Consider the following 18906-nt stretch of genomic DNA (forward strand, 5'->3'; position numbering starts at 1 on the left):
ACAAGAAGTTCATGATCTGAGCCACAGTCAGCTCCCAGTCTTGTTTTTGCTGATGGTATAGAGCTTCTCCATCTTTGGCTGCAAAGAAGATAATCAATCTGATTTTGGTATTGACCATCTGGTCATGTCCATGTGCAAAGTCTTCTCTTGTGTTGTTGGAAGAGGGTGTTTGCTATGACCAGTGCATTCTCTTGGCAAAACTTTGTTTGCCTTTGCCCTGCCTCATTCTGTATTCCAAGGCCAAATTTGCCTGTTACTCCAGGTGTTTCTTGATTTCCTTCTTTTGTATTCCAGTCCTCTATAATGAAAAGGACATCCTTTTGGGGTGTTAGTTCTGGAAGGGATTTGTATAACACTAATGATTGTTGCTAATTGTACTAATAATGTTATCTACATCTGATTAATTTCTATTATTGTACATCTTACCATGTGAATAATGTCAGGAGTGTATATATTAAGTATTTGCTTAGAAGTTATACCCAGGAAATATGAGGGAAAGCTTTGTGCAATAAGATATTAGCTAATAACAGGGTTAGCAGAGTGATAAAACAGCTAAAACAAACAAACACAAAAACCAACCAACCAAACAATGAAACAAAAAACCACTTTTACCCAATCTAAGTCACCCAGAGTATACCAAATTACCACTTTGTGACTCTGTGTCAGGAACAAGAGGGTGAATATTTATGTTGAGACTGGAAGCTACTGAATGGAATGTTGTATCTCTTTATTAATTCTATTTGGTGGAGATTATCATAAAAGTGATTATTTTTTCTTTTTGTAGTCTCAGGCTTCAAATATTTTCTCCACAAATAGTGTTTTGGATAGAGAGAGTTTTGTGTTGCAGAAGTTAATAAATATAGCTTTGGGGCATTTGTTACCTACCAGTCACCATGTTAGGAAATTTACATGTTCTCTTAATTTTATTCTTATAGAATATACTATTTACTGTCCTGATTTTACTGATAAGGAAACTGGAAAAGAGGTTAAGCAACTTGTGCTACCTCTTACAGGTAAGAAATGCCAAAGTGAGAGATGAACTTAAGCAGAATGGATCCAACAAGCTTTCTTGACAATTACACTACACTGATTCATCTCACATTAACATCCAGTTGGAAACAAGTGAGAAATGTTCATGAAAAAAACTTGTTTGGATTATAAGTAAGGATGAATAAGATTCTAAAAAAGGAGTTGGCAGGGTAAAATAAAGAGATATTTTGAGCTAATGAAACAAAACAGGAAAATACAATAAAATGGAAATATAGAGAACATATTCAGGAAAAAGTGAAAAGTTTATCTATACATGTATGTGTGTGTGTGAGAGAGAGAGAGGCAGAGAGAGACAGAGAGAGAGATGAATTCTATATAGTGAAACACTAAAATAGATTCTATAACCAAATGGAAGTGGAAAGCCAAAGCGATTAGAGAACACCACCACCACCACCACCACCATCATCATCAGCTTGAAACTCGTGGGCAATGGAGCCTGTTCTAGAATGGCATGCATTTTTTGGTCTTAATCAAAATATGTCACAAGATCTTAAGTATAGTCCTGTTCAAGTTCTCATACTGGTCAAATCTTGCCCTCCCCCCAACATTTGATCTCTTGTTTATTCTGAACAAATATCCTAAACCCTCTGAAATATAACATTTTCCCAGTCGAAGGATAGTGAAACGAATAAGTCAGTGCCTTTCTCGCTCATACTAGCAGATGTTAGAAAGTAGCTCAGGCCAGCAGAAAGAACCCATAACAAGCTGTTTCATAGCTGTAATTACAACCTTAATAAATGAATCATTTCCTTTGGCTGGCACTAGTGGAGTTCTGAGCGTAGCATTTGTGGGTTAGCCATTCTAGAAGCATTTCCTTGTCTGCTGATGCTTTTTAGCACAGAGGTTTGAGGAGCTACGCGTATAACAAAGGTGGCCCTAATTGTAAATAAATGCAAGTTTAGCGATTGGTAGTGAGCTCATGAGAGAAAGAAGTCAAGTCACAGGTAATGTAATTGGCTTGACTTATTAGGTTGTAGCTTGGAATATAAAAATCAAACTATAAAACATAATCTGCTGTACAGTGTGCTAATTAACCAGCTGGGCCAGCTTTTATAGACTTAATTTTACAGATTTCCTTGAGGACCTAATCTAGTTTTGTGACTCAGAACTGTATCTCCCTCCTGCCAGGTCTTAATAATTATGGCTCCTGTTCCCCACCCCCTCCCATCAGAAAGTCAAAGACGGCATCTTTGCCTTTTTTGTTGGATAATATCCTTTCTACATAGAAATCCCTTTGGTATATCAGTATCAGACATTGCATTATTAAAGTCCAGACTTTTCTACTTCTGCCTGCATCGTGTTTTCTCTGTTGTGATTAGTGCTCATATTTCAGGATAATAAATCATATTTTATAACAACCATCCCAGGGTGAAACAGAGGAGACAGAGAAACAAGTGGTAACAAGGGCTGGGGTGAAGATAAGACTGTGGGCTTTGGAGACACGCAAAGACGAAGTGGGAAATCAATTAGCTGCAAGCTTTTTCACAATGATAGCAGTGGAGGATGTGGAAAGGGGAAACAAAAAACAAAAAATCAATTGTCTTACCAGCTTTGAGTTTATGAACCAATTCAGCTAGGGGGATAGGTAGAACAATACAGATAAAAAGCCTTAAAATAGCTTTTGTATGCTAAAGATAATATATGCTTGACATAGGATTCTTATAAATCTTAAGGAAAAAATTACCTAGAGATCGCCATTGTGAATATTTTAGTATATTTCCTAACAGCCTTTCTCTATGTCAAAATATTTGTTTCTATCAACTTGCTATCATTGTGTGTGTATAACTTTGTATTCTTTTTTACGCATTATATCATAAACATTTTCTTGTCAATACAGATCTTCCAAAAACATCTATACAGCTTTTTTGATGTTTTTTTTATCAGCAAAATATACACTTATAGAAAAATTTAGAGAATGGCAATATAAGCTACTAATGCTATTGGTTGTGTGTACGTGTGTGTACATTAACATTAATTCTGTGATCTGTTCATGTATACCAAGTATGTGGTCACATTACAATTATTTATTTTGCAATATGCTTTTATTACTTAGCAGTACATTATGAATATCTTTTCATGTGTATATATACATACACATATGTATAAACACATTATTTTGAACAAATATGCAGTATTTCCTTAATTGGGTATTCTATAATTGATTTAACTAGTCCTCCAGCACTGGACTTTCATATTGCTTCCAAATGTTCACTTTTACATATAACACTGTAACAAAAATCTCTATGAATATTTCGTCATTCCCTGGTTACTTTTTAAAAATATTTTTTAAGAACCTACAAGTTTATGCCACTAGCAGAATTTGTGCCATTTTCATGTTGCATGGGATGGTACTGGGATGACTATTTAATCATATTTAATTTAATAGGCAGGTGTTATCTCCTTGTTTTCATTTGTATTTCTTTTATATTAATGAGAATTGATATTTTCATACAGTATTGCATATTTATAGATAAGTATTTTTTATTTTTCCATTTTTATGTTAGGGGATGTTACTTTTTAAATTAACTATTTCCAGTAATTTTAAATTAAATTAAGTTCATAAATTAAAATTAAAAGCTTATTAATTGTTACCTTATTGGATACATGATATATATATATTTAGCATAATGCAGAAAGGAACTTTCTGTTGCCTCCAAATTTTGGTTAAGCGATCAAAGATGAGAAAGATGGGGAAAAGTACCATCATGCTTTTTTTATTTTATTTTTAAACTTTACAATATTGTATTAGTTTTGCCAAATATTGAAATGGATCTGCCACAGGTATACATGTGTTCCCCATCCTGAACCCTCCTCCCTCCTCCCTCTCCATATCTTCCCTCTGGGTCATCCCAGTGCACCAGCCCCAAGCATCCAGTATTGTGTATCGAACCTGGACTGGTGACTTGTTTCATACATGATATTTTACATGTTTCAGTGCCATTCTCCCAAATCTTCCCACCCTCTCCCTCTCCTACAGAGTCCATAAGACTGTTCTATACATCAGTGTCTCTTTTGCTGTCTCGTACATAGGGTTATTGTTACCATCTTTCTAAATTCCATATATATGTGTTAGTATACTGTATTGGTGTTTTTCTTTCTGGCTTACTTCACTCTGTATAATAGGCTCCAGTTTCATCCACCTCATTACAACTGATTCAAATGTATTCTTTTAATGGCTGAGTAATACTTCATTGTGTATATGTACCACAGCTTTCTTATCCATTCATCTGCTGATGGACATCTAGGTTGCTTCCATGTCCTGGCTATTATAAACAGTGCTGCAATGAACATTGGGGTACACGTGTCTCTTTCCCTTCTGGTTTCCTCAGTGTGTCTGCCCAGCAGTGGGATTGCTGGATCATAAGGCAGTTCTATTTCCAGTCTTTTAAGGAATCTCCACACTGTTTTCCATAGTGGCTGTACTAGTTTGCATTCCCACCAACAGTGTAAGAGGGTTCCCTTTTCTACACCATCATGTTTTTAACAGAGGAACTGGATACACCTATACACCCTCCACGATCTGAGTTTTTCAGAGACTCATTACCACCAAAAGCAGCCAGAGACTAATTTTTGATTTATTAGATGAGAATACTTTGAAAGGGGTTTGCAGGGAGTAGAGAAAACTGTGTTACTTCTCTTTCCTCTTCCAATCTTAAGCTGAATGAAGGCAATACTAAGAAGATTTTATTGCATCCTGGGAGTTTGTGGAGCTCAGATGATGGAAAGGCTGGAGCAGAAGGCTGGCTGAAAGCTGGCCACAAAGGCAGAGCCAATGGAGAGGGAAGTGGGAGAGTGTGGCTAGTAACCTCGACTTTGGCAAGCTGATTTGGAATGTTTTCCTAGACTCAAATGGTAGCTGACCACAAATCACCTAGTGAGGACCTCCCCATGTCATCAATTCCATGTTCCAGGTCTTCAGGCCCCAAATCCTGCAGTTGTTGTTGACGCCTTTATCACTTTCATAAACTACAACCAGTTAGTAAACCTGTCAGCTCCAGAACCTCATCACTTCCTCCAGGTTCACTCATTATCTCCAGTTCTCAGTGCTTCTTGTATGTTGCTGCACCGCCTCCTCTCAGTTAGTTTCAACATACTATGCACAGTGATTTTTTTCATATTTAACTTGGAGCATGTTATGGCTTTGTTAAAAAACTTATTTCCAATAGCTTCATGACTTAGAGTAAAGCTGAAGTCTTAAAAATGGCATAAGATCTTGACATGAGGCTTTCTGACTCATCCCCATTTTGCCATCTAGGGGTCAGCAAGATGGCATTTCTGACCCATCCAGGAAGAATTCTCCACTTTTAAGTATTCAGGTGATTAGATTTGGTCCATCTAGATAATATCCCCATCTAAAGTCCCTTAACCATTCTCAAAGTCCCTTTCGCCATATGAGGTAACATATCCATAGCTTACGGTGTAGATATCTTGGGGAGTGGAGTTTTCTTCCATTCTACCACAGAAGAAAAGAAGACATCACTATCTTTCATGCTTGTCCCTGGTAACCTAAGAGATTAGCATTTTATTTCTCTCCTTCCTTTCAAAACAGCTTTCTTAAAACTCTGATTACTATCTGTTCCTTCCACTTTTCATTTCACTCCCACTCTTCGATCTCTTGTAATTAAAAGCTTCAGATTCTGCCAACATACTGAATGTGGTTCTCTCCAAGCCCAACAAGGACCGTCTAATCACCAAACGTGTTGATCTTTTCCCTCCATGCATCAGAATATGCCTGAAAAACTAATAGGAAGATACCTAGCTCCCATAGCAGAGAGGAAGGAGAGAGGCCCATGGGCTAGTTCAGAGTGGAGAACCCGGCTGACAGTCCCTGTCAGATATAACTTGGTCCTGGGTTCTTAATCACATACTCTTCCACTCGTAGAATTGTGTCTTGCTTTCCTGATCATTTATTTTTCTTCTTCCAGAGGTTTGGAATTCTCTAAATTCCAGTCTAAATTCTAAATTCACAGTCTTCCTTCTGATGTTTGGCTTTTTTCTTGTACCGTGCTTTCTCTTTGATACCCGCTCAGCTTTCTAACTGCTTTAATACAGAAACCTCAGCTCCCTGGTCTTCACGCTTTGGACTCCTAAACTGGATGCTTCTTTTATGTGGGGAATCATTCTGGGGACATCAGCTTTTCCTGTTATTCAAGTTTCTCCCCCATTAGTTGGTAAATGTCTTTTTTCAGTCTGACCCTCACTGACTACCCTAAACAAAACCACAGATGCTCTGAAGAGACATGCCTACTACTGGCCATTTTTTTTGGATGCTGGCCCAGCTCTGAGTAAGGGTGACCTCTGGTGGACACAACTCATTTTTTTCTCTTGTAATGCACTACTGTGGTTTTGTTATGTGTGTGTGTATATGTGTGAATTTTAATTGTGGTAAAGTATTACATGACATAAAATTTACCATCTTAACTGTTTTTAAGAGTACAGGTCAGTAGTGTTAAGTACATTCACGTTGCTGAGCAACCAATCTGCAGAACTCTTTTCATCATATTAAACTGAAACTCTCTATCAATTAAACACAAACCCCCTTAGTCCCCACTTCAGCTGTTGGAAATTGTCATTCTACTTTCTGTCTCTATGAATTTGACTACTCAAGGTACGTCATCTAAGTGGAATCCTACAATATTTGTCTTTTTTGTGATTGGACAATTTCACTTAGCATAACGTTTGCCACATTCATCTATGTTATGTCATGTCAGAATTTGTTTTCTTTTTAAGGCTAAATAATATTCAATTTTATGTATATACCACATTTTCTTTATCCATTCATCTGTAGGTTGACACTTGGGTTGCTTCCCCCTCTTGGATATTGTGAATAAAGCTTCTGTGAATGTGGAGTAGATATGTCTTTGAGACTCTGGTTTAAATTCCTCTGTGTATGTACCTAGAAGTGAATTCCTAGATCATGTGGTTCTTCTATTTTTAATATTTTCAGGAATGGCCATATTGTTTTCCATAGTGGCCACACCATTTTACACTCTCGTTAACAATGCACAAAGGTTCCGATATCTCCACGTCTTCATCCACACTTGCTATTTTTGCTAGTAACCATCCTAATAAGTAGCTTGTTTTGTTGTTGTTCAGTTGATAAGTCATGTCTGACACTTTGTGACCCCTCGGACTACAGCATACCAGGCTCCTCTGTCCTCCATTATCTCCAGGAATTTGCTCAAATTCATGTTCATTGAGTCAGTGATGCTACCTAACTATCTCCTCCTCTGCCACCCCCTTCTCCTTTTGTCTTCAGTCTTTCCCAGCATCAGGATCTTTTTCAGGGAGTCATCTCTTCACATTAGGTGGCCAAATACTGGAACTTTAGTTTCATCATCCGTCCTTGCAATGAGTATTCAGGGCGGATTTCCTTCAGGACTGACTGGTTTGATCTCCTTGCAGTCCAAGGGACTCTCAAGAATCTTCTTCAGCATAATTTAAAAGCATCAAATCTTCAGTGCTCAGCCTTCTTTATGGTCCAACTCTCTTTATGTCTCCTCCACTGCTGGAGGTGCATAAACATGTTGTGTGTCTCTGTTTTTCTCTTGAATATCGTGCTGTCTCTTGAAGTTCAAGAAGTCTAAAAACAGGCCATATTACTAACTCTTCTTTCTCTTTCAGTGGTACTGTTAGTGGGAGCACACTTGTGGTCAGAACAAAGCTGGGTCTATTTAGCTTGCTATAGAAAGGAGAAAACATTCTAGGAAAAACCTCATAAGCATTTCAGTCAGAGAAGTTGGGAGGGGCTTTTTATTGGATTTGAATTTATTTTGGATGATTTTGAGGAGGATTTAGGGAAGTAGAGGACTGTTATTAAAATGAGATAAGTCAGAAAGACAGATACTGTATGATATCACTCATATGTGGAATCTAAAGAAGCTGAATGTATAGAAATGGAGACTAGAATGATGGTTACCAGGGGTTTGGGGGTGGCGGAACTGGGGAGATGTTTAAGAGTACACGCTTGCAACTAGAAGATGAGCACATTCTGGAGATCTGATGCACAGCATAGTGATAATAGCAAACACTACATACTAAAAAGTTTACAGTTACTTAGAAACTACATCTTAATTGTTCTCAGCACAAGAAAGAAATGATAATTATGGCATGTGATAGATGTGTTAGCTTAATGCCCTCAGTTCAGTTCAGTCACTCAGTTGTGTCCGACTCTTTGTGACCCCATGAACCGCAGCACTCCAGGCCTCCCTGTCCATCACCAACTCCCGGAGTTCACTCAAACTCATGGGCATTGAGTTGGTGATGCCATTCAGCCATCTGATCCTCTGTCGTCCCCTTCTCCTCCTGCCCCCAAACCCTCCAAGCATCAGAGTCTTTTCCAATGAGTCAAGTCTTTGCATCAGGTGGCCAAAGTATTGGAGTTTCAGCTCCAGCATCAGAACACCCAGGACTGATCTCCTTTAGGATGGACTGGTTGGATCTCCTTGCAGTCCAAGGGACCCTCAAGAGTCTTCTCCAACACCACAGTTCAAAAGCATCAATTCTTCAGTGCTCAGCTTTCTTTATAGTTCAACTCTCACATCCATACATGACCACTGGAAAAACCATAGCCTTGACTAGACAGACCTTTGTTGGCAATGTAATGTCTCTGCTTTTGAATATGCTATCTAGGTTGGTCATAACTTCCCTTCCAAGGAGTAAGCATCTTTTAATTTCATGGCTGCAGTCACCATCTGCAGTGATTTTGGGGCCCCCCAAAAATAAAGTCTGAAACTGTTTCCACTGTTTCCCCATCTATTTTCCATGAAGTGATGGGACCAGATGCCATGATCTTCGTTTTCTGAATGTTGAGCTTTAAGCCAACTTTTTCACTCTCCTCTTTCACTTTTATCAAGAGGGTCTTTAGTTCCTCTTCACTTTCTGCCATAAGGGTGGTGTCATCTGCATATCTGAGGTTATTGATATTTCTCCCGGCAATCTTGATTCCAGCTTGTGTTTCTTCCAGTCCAGCGTTTCTCATGACGTACTCTGCATATAAATTAAATAAGCAGGGTGACAATATACAGCCTTGACGTACTCCTTTTCCTATTTGGAACCAGTCTGTTGTTCCATGTACAGTTCTAACTGTTGCTTCCTGACCTGCATATAGGTTTCTCAATAGGCAGGTCAGGTGGGCTGGTATTCCCATCTCTTTCAGAATTTTCCACAGTTTCTTGTGATCCACACAGTCAAAGGCTTTGGCATAGTAGTCAATAAAGCAGAAATAGATGTTTTTCTGGGACTCTCATGCTTTTTCCATGATCCAGCGGATGTTGGCAATTTGATCTCTGGTTCCTCTGCCTTTTCTAAAACCAGCTCGAACATCTGGAAGTTCATGGTTCACGTATTGCTGAAGCCTGTCTTGGAGATTTTTGAGCATTACTTTACTAGCGTGTGAGATGAGTGCAATTGTGTGGTAGTTTGAGCATTCTTTGGCATTACCTTTCTTTGGGGTTGGAATGAAAACTGACCTTTTCCAGTCCTGTGGCCACTGCTGAGTTTTCCAAATTTGCTGGCATATCGAGTGCAGCACTTTCACAGCATCATCTTTCAGGATTTGAAAGGGCTTAATGCCCTAGCAGTAGTGATGTTGCAATATATAAATGTACCAATTAACTCACTGTATATTTTAAAATTCAACCATCTCGATTTTTTTTAAAGAAGTAGAAATACTTAGTGACTGGGATTCTTAATAAATTTAATCTAAAATATAGGAGGAATTAAGCTATTCTGGAGTTACCATTGATGAAGAATCAGCTTGGAGAAAGGTTATCTGTTTTAGTCAGATAAGAGGAAACATACCCATTTTGTTGCCAGAGAATGACCTGGGTCTTGCTCTGAACATGGTGATGGAATGAGCTGAGAATTTTTTGTTTTCTGCTGTGAATGTTGCAGTCTGTTTTTCATTTTCTCTGTATCTTTTTATTTCCCTTTCTTCCCTCCCCCTCATCCACCTCTGAACGTATTCCCTGGTATCTAGACAACTGGAGTAGCCATCTCATTTTCCTCCCTGCCTCTCTCACTCTGCCCATTCCACTCTGTCCTTTACCGCACTACTGAATCAGTGAACACTACTGTGACCTTGTTAGTACTCAAATATTTTAATAGGTTTCCTTGTTTACAAAAAAAAAAGTCCACACTCTTTATTCAAAGCAGTGCACATTCCTTTCCCAGTCTACCATTTCAAGCCACTTTCCCGGGCCTCTTCCACTTTCCTGTGTGCGTGCATGCGTGCTAAGTCCCTTCAGTCAGTGTCCAACCCTTTGACACCCTCTTGACTATAGCCCGCCAGGCTCCTCTGTCCATGGGATTCTCCAGGCAAGAATGCTGGAGTGAGTTGCCATTTCCTCCTCCGAAGGATCTTCCTGACCCAGGGATGGAACTCGCATCTCCCGCATCTCCTGCACTGCAGGAAGATTCTTTATTCACTGAGCCACCTGGGAAGCCCATCTTTCTCTATATTAGTCTTTAATGTGAATGTATTATTTGCATTCTATTCTTGATACTAGTTTGTTTGATATGCTCTTAAAAATGTTCATCCTTAGCCTTAGAAGAGGTTTACTCGATGTGACCTTGAAGTAGGGGTGTGGCTAACAGTTTCATTTTCTTAAGGGATTATGATGCAGGTTGTTCATATGCCACTTCTTTGTGAGACACTCTTTTGTGGCTTTGTTCCTGCTCTTCTCCCTCTCTGCAACACCCTCCAATTACCTGAGCTGACCACTCTTTAAAATCTAGTTGACAAATCTATCCCTAACTGCCTAGAGTCACGTTAAGGTTGAACTATTACAGCATTCATTGTGTGTATCATATCATTGCTTTGCTGTTTTACCCATTAAAGACTCTAAGAACCCTGAAAGCAAGGACTTTGGTTAGACTTTTTACTATCTCCTATTAGTAAATAGTAGCTATTCGGTGAATATTTAATCCATGAAGAAGAACAATGTGATCCAGTGATATTGAATCTGATTAAAAAAATTATTTTAAATCAGTGCAGTAGACTTTCAGCTCAGTTCAGTCCAGTCACTCAGTCATGTCCGACTCTTTGTGATCCTATGAACTGCAGCATGCCAGGCCTCCCTGTCCATCGTTAAGTAGAATTATAAGTTCATAATACAAATTAAAAAATAAGCAACATTGAAATTTCTTTTACTTGTTTTGGAATATATATATTTTAAGAGATAAAGAGGAAGGAAAGAGAATTTTCCTTTATTTAATCTATATTTAACATGTGCATTTTAATTATAATTATTAACAATTTTAAGAAATAAGAACTTTATTTTACTGGTTGAAAGATTGTTCAATTGAAAGTTTGGTTAGAAAAATGTATACAAAGTTTATAAACTTTGTAGACAATTTCTCCAAGAAGTCTTATCACATTTTGAGACTTTAACCTAATTTATTTGAAAAAAAAAATGGCATTTTGTAAATTATTTTTATTACACTCCTTACTGCTTTCAGTTAATCTTAGCAGCTTGAGTATGTAAAAATGGGTTTCTTTTTCCTCTTAAACGCGCATAGGACTCTGAACACTACTGCCTTAGAGGCAATTCCCTTTTCTTTAAGTGAAAGTGAAAGTGAAGTCGCTCAGTCGTGTCCGACTCTTTGCGACCCCATGGACTGTAGCCTACCAGGCTAGTCAATCCGTGGAATTTTCCAGGGAAGAGTGCTGGAGTGGGTTGCCATTGCCTTCTGCAGGGGATCTTCCCAACCCAAGGATCGAACCCAGGTCTCCCGCACTGCAGGCAGACTCTTTACCGACTGAGCCACCAGGGAAGCCCCTCTTTTCTTTAAATACCATGTAAATACCACCTCTGCTATCCTGCTACTGAACAGGGTGAAGTGTAAGATGTAACCACCCACAAGCCTCGTTTCTTACTCCCATGCCTTTGAGTCTATAAACAATTACTTTACGTCGCCAACAGTGTGCCACGGTGGATGCACTTCTACTAGCATCCTTTGTTCTGAAGAAAATACATAAAACTCGCACTGTGGTCACGAGTGTGGTTGCTCCAAATTGCCTCTGGGTCTACGGATCTCAGGAAGGACTGGGGTGGAACTGGGTCTCCCTGAGACCCAATGGTATGAGAGGCAGTTCAGCTGAGGGCTCTGGGCTTCTGATTGCTTTCTGGGAAAGTGGAGACTTTATATTCGTGATCGTCTCCATGTACCTCTTTTGTACTCTTCGTTCTAATGTACAAGGGGCTGAACGGGTATGACGTCAGCAACGTACTATTACCTGACTTGCACGTGTAGACTGGATGCTTGAAGCCACAGGGCATGAAGGAAGCAGGATAAATGCTTTGTTGATAAATCAGGTCCAAATTCTATTAGGTGTTTTTGCTGGGTTGAAGAATAGGTTTCTCCAACATGCTGTTTCCTGTCAGAGAGTAAAGAGGCTGCCTGTTATTTGCTGCCTTGAGATGATGAAGAGACAGTCAATCTCCAGGATAACTGGCTGAGATGGAGAACACACACTGCTCTCTTCATCACAGTGCTTGCAGAAGCCCAGGGCATCAGCTATTGCTTCAAAGACCTCCTTCTCTCTTTATTGATTATCTATTAAATGTAAAATGAAAAAATGGGAGAATAAACACCTGGGTATAAAGAAATATTTGTTCCATGATCAAATAGTTTGTGCAATATTGAATCACTGACCTTTTGACCACCAGATTAAACAGCTTGTAGTACAAGCAACTAGACAGACCTTTTCATGTTGAAGGTGAATTTGTGCAATAGGGAAAAAATAACATATCAGCAAAGCATGAAGGGCATTACTAGTGCCCTTAACAGGGACGAAGGTCTGAGAAAAGTCTAACGAAAATGTTCAGTGTTGTTAAGGGGTGCATAGGTGTCTAGTCTTGTGGTTCTCCATCTTGCCTGTACATTAAAATTATATTAGGCGTTTTTCATTTTAACTTATTGTTGAAATAATATCAGTTAGTTCAGTTCAGTTGCTCAGTGATGTCCGACTCTTTGTGACCCCATGAATCGCAGCATGCCAGGCCTCCCTGTCCATCACCATCTCCTGGAGTTCACTCAAACTCACGTGCATGGAGTCAGTGATGCCATCCAGCCATCTCATCCTCTGTTGTCCCCTTCTCCTCCTGCCCCCAATCCCTCCCAGCATCAGAGTTTTTTCCAATGAGTCAACTGTTTGCATGAGGTGGCCAAAGTACTGGAGTTTCAGCTTTAGCATCATTCCTTCCAAAGAACATCCAGGGCTGATCTCCTTTAGAATGGACTGGTTGGATCTCTTTGCAGTCCAAGGGTCTCTCAAGAGTCTTCTCCAACACCACAGTTCAAAAGCATCAATTCTTCGGCTCAGCTTTCTTTATAGTCCAACTCTCGCATCCATACATGACCACTGGAAAAACCATAGCCTTGAGTAGACGAACCTTTGTTTGCAAAGTAATGTCTCTGCTTTTGAATATGCTATCTAGGTTAGTCATAACTTTTCTTCCAAGGAGTAAGCGTCTTTTAATTTCATGGCTGCAGTCACCATCTGCAGTGATTTTGGAGCCCCCACAAATAAAGTCTGACACTGTTTCCACTGTTTCCGCATCTATTTCCTATGAAGTGATGGGACCAGATGCCATGATCTTCGTTTTCTGAATGTTGAGCTTTAAGCCAACTTTTTCACTCTCCTCTTTCACTTTTATCAAGAGGGTATTTAGTTCCTCTTCACTCTGCCATAAGTGTGGTGTCATCTGCATATCTGAGGTTATTGATATTTCTCCTGGCAATCTCGATTCCAGCTTGTGCTTCTTCCAGCGCAGCGTTTCTCATGATGTACTCTGCATATAAGTTAAATAAGCAGGGTGACAATATACAGTTCCTATTTGGAACCAGTCTGTTGTTCCATGTCCAGTTCTAACTGTTGCTTCCTGACCTGCATACAAATTTCTCAAGAGGCAGGTCAGGTGGTCTGGTATTCCCATCTCTTTCAGAATTTTCCACAGTTTATTGTGATCCACACATTCAAAGGCTTTGGCATAATCAATAAAGCAGAAATAGATGTTTTTCTTGAACTCTCTTGCTTTTTTGATGATCCAGCGGATGTTGGCAGTTTGATGTCTGGTTCCTCTGCCTTTTCTAAAACCAGCTTGAACATCAGGAAGTTCACGGTTCACGTATTGCTGAAGCATGGCTTGGAGCATTTTGAGCATTACTTTACTAACATGGTTTTAGAAACAGAATGTACAAATCGTTAATGTGCAGCTCGATTAATTTTTTCGAGGTATATATACCTATGTAACCACTACTAGGGTGAGAAATAGAACATTCCTAACTCTCAGAAGCCCCCATCTTCTTCTCTTAATCATTACCTCCCTATGGAATGAAACCCTGTCTTGACTTTGAATACTCTAAATTTTTTATAATTATTTTTGAAGTTTCCATCCATGGAATAATAGTGTATTATTATTATTATTTTTTGTATCTGTCTGGTTTTTCCTTTTTCCTGCTCAATAGTGTTTGCAAGAGTCAGTAAGCATGTTCATTCTCACTGTTACCTAGTGCTCCGTTTTTGTATATGCAGCCATTTATTTACTTTTTTCTACTTTGATGGACATATGAGTTGGCCTCAGTTTTTGGCTATTGCAAACAGTGCAGTCATAAATATGACTTTTTGAATGTTTTGGTGGAACACATGTAAGCGTTTTATTGGCCATGTACCCAGGAATGGAATTGCTAGACCATGGGATATGTGTATATTCAATTTAGCATGTGCACTGTTCATTTTCCAAAGTAATTTTCTTTTACTAATCTACACTCATTGTCTAGTTGCTCCACATTCGTACCCATCTAGATACTTTAAAAATGTCAGTACCTTTGGGGGTGGGGAGAGATGAAAAATATGTCAATATTTAAGGTCTACCTGGGATTCCACCCAGAGCAGTTTAATCAGAGTTCCTGGGGGTCAGACCCAAGAACTTGTATTTTTAAAAATCTCCCCAGATGGCACTAATGTGTACCAGAGAAGAGAACTGAAAATCATCAGTGTTCGGATGAGATGACTGGGATATGAGGGGATGAAATGCTTTGCCTAAATCACCTGCAGGTGAGAGGAAAGCCAGCCTGAGATGCCAAATCTGCTGATTCCTGCTCTGAACTTTGTCTTCCCAACCAATCTCACTTGGAGGTACTTCCTCACTACTCCAACCTCATACTGTGAAAATGAACCTTGATTTAACCTACATATTTGGAACACTTTTTTGTTTTCAAAGCAGTTTTTCAGGTTTTGTAAGATAGGTAGAGCAGGTATGTAGGGCCAGCTACAAAATATGTGGAATCCAGTGCAAAATGAAAATGGGGGGTGGGTGGGGTAGAAGGGGGCTCAAGAAGGAGAGAGTTATATATACTTATGCCTGATTCACACTGTTGTATGGCAGAAATCAACAGCATTGTAAAGCAGTTACCCTCCAATTAAAAAAAAAAAATCAAGTCTCCTTATTTTAAAACAATTAAGTATTTTAAGACCATGATAACAGAGCATTAAACCAAGCATGGGGCGTCTCTAAAAGTGGAGCCCTGTGTGATTATATCCCCATGAGGCTGGCCTGCCCCTGCCGGTGTTATTAATGTTATTTGCAAGTTAGAGGTGAATAAGTAAGTCTCAGCAACTTGGTAGGGGTCAGCTTAAAAGTAGAGACTGGTCTGATAATGCCTGGTTTGCCTTTCTGGCCTAGACGGTAGGCATGTCTTTTTTCGCCCTAAGATTTTCTAAGATAAAATGAATAAATAGAGTGAAAGTGAAAGTGAAGTCACTCAGTCATGTCCGACTCTTTGCGACCCCTTGGACTGTAGCCCATCAGGCTTCTCTGTCCATGGGATTTTCCAGGCAAGAATACTGGAGTGGGTTGCCATTTCCTTCTGCAGGAGATCTTCCTGACCCAGGGATTGAACCCGGATTTCCTGCATTGTAGGCAGACGCTTTACCATCTGAGCCACCAGGGAAGTCTAGACTACCTGCAAAAAGCTTACTGAGAGAGCACATTTGAAAAAGAAAAAAAATGTAATGAGGACTCATCTTTCAAAATAAGTAGAATGAAGTGAAAGTCACTCAGTTGGTCCTGAGTGACTTTGGTCTTTGCGACCCCATGGACCATAGTGTCCGTGGAATTCTCCAGGTCAGAATACTGGAGCAGGTAGCTGTGTAGCTTTTCCCTTCTCCAGGGGATCTTTCCAACCCAGGCATCAAATCCAGGTCTCCCACATTGCAGGTGGAATCTTTACCAGCTGAGCTACCAGGGAAGCCTTTTTTCAAAATGAGTAAAGAATGTTTATTTTGAGAGAATGAAGTCCAATTAACTGCTATTAAAACTGCTATCTGGTCTCCTTGCCTTCACTCTCTTTTGGACATCTCTGCTCTTTTTTCTGAGACATGTGGCTAATAAACTCTGTCTACATCTGTGGATCCCTCCAATAGATACCTTCATAAGTCTTGTGTCAGGAGTGGTGGAAGAAAGAGATGGAAATGTCAACTCTTTTTATTGGGGTAAAAGCCTATAACAACACATGTAAATATGACAGAACTATGAAGTGAGCATGGAGTTGGAAAACAAAAGAAGTAATTCTCAATTCTCTGTGTTGTAAAACCAAGCAAGGATAATAAAAACTTAACCACTACCATCTCCAGTTAATCTTTCCTCCCATCCCCCACTATTTCCCCTAATTATTCTTATAGATTATTCTACAGCTAACTTCAAAAACTTGAGATAAGTCTTAATCAATAAGATATATTATCAAGTATCTAATAATGTGGGTATAATCTCTGTTCAATTCTGGTACTTATGAAGTTTCCCTTTTTAGTTGTTTAGGGGTATTTGTGGAATGGCAAGGAATAATACATAACTTCTTTTTCTCTTAAAGTGGTTTAAGTTCAGTTCAGTTCCTCAGTCGTGTCTGACTCTTTGCAACCCCATGAACTGCAGCAGGCCAGGCCTCCCTGTTCATCACCAACTTCCGGAGTCCACCCAAACTCATATCCTTTGAGTCAATGATGCCATCCAACCATCTCATCCTCTGTCGTCCCCTTCTCCTCCTGCCCTCAATCTTTCCCAGCATTAGGGTCTTTTCAAATGAGTTAGCTCTTCACATTAGGTGGCCAAAGTATTGGAGTTTTAGCTTCAGCATCAGTCTTTCCAATGAACACCCCAGGACTGATCTCCTTTAGGATGGACTGGTTGGATCTCCTTGCAGTCCAAGGGACTCCCAAGAGTCTTCTCCAATACCACAGTTCAAAAGCATCAATTCTTTGGTGCTCAGCTTTCTTCACAGTCCAACTCTCACATCCATACATGACCACAGGAAAAACCATAGCCTTGACTAGACAGACCTTTGTTGGCAATGTAATGTCTCTGCTTTTGAATATGCTATCTAGGTTGGTCATAACTTCCCTTCCAAGAAGTAAGCAGTGTTTAATTTCATGGCTGCAGTCACCATCTGCAGTGATTAGGTTTTTACAAATGACTTCATCTGAATTAGTCTGTTTCCGGAAGACATGCAAGACCATTTCTTTCTTGTGCTCCTCTCCCACACTTGGACTCTTATACTCCTCCCATTCCATAAGAGTGAGGATTCAGGAGTTAGAACTCAGAACTCAAACCCAAAACACCAAGTAGTTGCGTTAAATGGTCTATGGCCTTTTAAAAATCACTTATCCTCCTTTACCTTCTTCATCATTAAAACCAAATATTATAGTCTGAGTTGTGCCCACCTCTCTCCCAGGTTTCTGTGTTGAGATCCTAGCCCCCTAGCAGCTCAGAATGTAACTAGAGTAGTCTTCCCTTATCTGTACTTTTACTTCCTGAGGTTTTCGTTACCCACATCCAACTGGGATCTGAAAATATTAAAAGGAAAATTTGAGAAATAAACAATTCATGAGTTTAAAATTGTGTGAAGTTTTGAGTAGCCTGATGAAATCTTATTTAGTCTCACTCTGTTCCCTCAAGACATCAGACAACAGCATATCCTGCCTGTTAGACACTTTAGCTGTTATCTTAGTTATCAGATAAGCATTGTGGTATCACAGTGCTTGTGTTAAAAAAAATCCTTCTTTTGCTTAATGATGGCCCCAAAGCACAAGATTAGTGATGCTGGCAATTTGGATATGCTGAAGAAAAACCACAAAGTGATTTCTTAAGGGAAAAGGTGAAAGTATTCAACTTAATGAAAAAAAAATTTTTTTTGCTGTGGTTGCTAAGATATATGGTAAGAGTGATTCTTCTGTGAAATTGTGAAGAAAGAAGAAGAAATTCATGCTAGTTTTGCTGTCACACCTTAAGATGCAAGAGTTATGGACACTTAAAAGTGCTTAGTTAAGATAGAACATGTGTTAAATTTTAAATTTGTGCAATAAGATATTTTGAGAGAGAAAAAGACCACATTCGCATAGCTTTAATTATAGTATGTTATAATTGTTCTATTTTGTTATTAGTTGATGTTAATCTCTTACTGTGCCTAATTTGTAAATAAAAATTTATCATAGCTATGTATGTATAGGAAAACAGGCAACATATAATATATAGCATTCAGTACTATCTGTGGTTTCAGGCATCAACTGGGAGTCTTAGAACGTTTCACCTGCAGATAAAAGAGGATTATTGTATATTTGGAAATGTGGCCTTTAAAGCAATAATTCAGATTCAGTGAAGGCATTAGGATGGGTTCTAAGGAGAAGATTAGGAAATAGGGACCCAGAAAGACCATGTGGAGGCTGAAAGAGAAGACAGATATCTACTAACTAGGGAAAATAGACTCAGATGAAATCACCCTACTGACACCTTGATATTTGACTTCTAGTCTCCAGCATTGTGAAGATATAATTTATGTTGCTTTAGCCACGTGGTCTAT

This window comes from Bos javanicus, chromosome 7 (genome assembly GCF_032452875.1).
Source record: "Bos javanicus breed banteng chromosome 7, ARS-OSU_banteng_1.0, whole genome shotgun sequence".
NCBI classification, from domain to species: domain Eukaryota; kingdom Metazoa; phylum Chordata; class Mammalia; order Artiodactyla; family Bovidae; genus Bos; species Bos javanicus.